Source organism: Seriola dumerili, unplaced genomic scaffold (assembly GCF_002260705.1).
Source record: "Seriola dumerili isolate Sdu_G_001 unplaced genomic scaffold, Sdu_1.0 BDQW01001254.1, whole genome shotgun sequence".
NCBI lineage: Eukaryota > Metazoa > Chordata > Actinopteri > Carangiformes > Carangidae > Seriola > Seriola dumerili.
The window spans coordinates 11,713-13,292 of NW_019175509.1; the positions used below are offsets into that span (position 1 = coordinate 11,713).

Here is a 1,580-nt window from a genome sequence, read left to right on the forward strand (position 1 = left end):
AGTCGGCTCCTTTCCGAAGGAGATTGCCTCGTATAAAACGTCTCCGGACGGCCCCGCTTGGCATGGCGAAGCGCAAATATTTTTTCATAAAGATCCAGCAAAATTGGGGTAGTCTACGGATCTCGCTCGTCTACTGCTGAGTAAACATAATGTGCAGCGCCGCCAAGCCTTCTGAGGTCGCTCCCATTTCCGAAGGGTCCGCCTGGCGGTCTCTATCATATGCTGGTCCCGGGAGCCTTTGAATGGGCACGGTTATATTGTGGTGAGTCTGGTGGCCCTCGTAGCGCGCTGGTAGGGTCCGAGGCACTGAGCGCCGAGGCCACGGGGCGGGAGTCAGGGCGGGGAAGAGTAGTGCGCCAGAGTCGGCCGCGCGGGGCGGGGGGGGACCACGGGTTAAATTCCTGTGTTTTAAATAAATTTCACCAAATGATTTTGTCCGAAAGCCACCAAAGTTGGTGTCTACGGACTTTGCTCGTCATGGTCATCACCAAACACGGAGCTAAGTATGCCAAAGTGAGCCTTCAAGAAAAACAACAAATGGTGCAAGAATTAAAAGGCAAATTGCGATCGCAGCAGGATGTGTTCAAGAGAGCCACAACCAAAAACAATGCGGCAGTGAAAGCTAGCTTTATTGTGGCTGAAGAAATTGCCCGCGCTGCAAAGTCTTTTTCAGAGGGTGCATTTTTGAAGCAGTGCATGCTGAAGGTCTGTGAGCAGGTGTGTCCCGACCAGATACAGACTGTTAAAAATGTCAGTTTATCAAGAAACACCATTGTGGACCGAGTTAAGGAACTAGCAGGAAACCTGGCAACACAGCTGGCCGAAGAGACACGCAGCTACATAGCTTTTTCATTAGCTCTTGATGAAAGCACAGACAACACGGATACAGCGCAGCTATCCATTTCTATTAGAGGCGTCAAGCTGGACCTTTCTGTCACCGAGGAGCTGTTGGATGCAGCTGCCATGCATGGGACCACAACAGGACGGGACATTTTTGATGCGGTGGAGAAGGCCGTAAGTAAAAATACATTGCTCTGGGAAAAGTTGGTGGGATTAACTACAGATGGTGCACCTGCAATGTGTGGAGGAAAAGCGGGCTTTGTTGGACTAATGAAGGAGAAAATGCAAAAAAGTAACTGTCACACGCCTCTGATAACGTATCATTGCATTATCCATCAAGAAGCTTTGTGTGGGAAGGTGCTGGGGATGAATGATATAGTGACCACAGTCATGAAAACTGAACTTCATTTGGGCGCGTGGCCTAAATCATCGTCAGTTCCAGATGTTTTTGCAGGAGATGGGCTCGGAGCACGGTGATGTGCCGTACCATACAGAAGTACGGTGGCTGAGTAGGAGCAAAGTCCTCAAACGATGTTTTGAGCTTAGGGAAGATATTGCTCTTTTCATGCAGAGTAAAGGAAAACCCTTGTCTGAACTGTCAGATCCAAACGGACTGTGTGACTTTGCTATGTTGTGTGACATAACTGAGCATCTCGCCCAACTGAATCAGAAGCTGCAGGGACGCAAACAAGTCATCACGCAGATGTCCGACATGATCACGGCTTTCCAGCGTAAACTTG

At 49.4% G+C, this 1,580-nt stretch overlaps 1 pseudogene; it reads left to right on the forward strand.

Moving 5' to 3' along the window:
- Positions 1 to 477: 477 nt before the first annotated feature.
- Positions 478 to 1,580, forward strand: part of LOC111238279 — a 3,512-nt pseudogene continuing 2,409 nt past the window's right edge.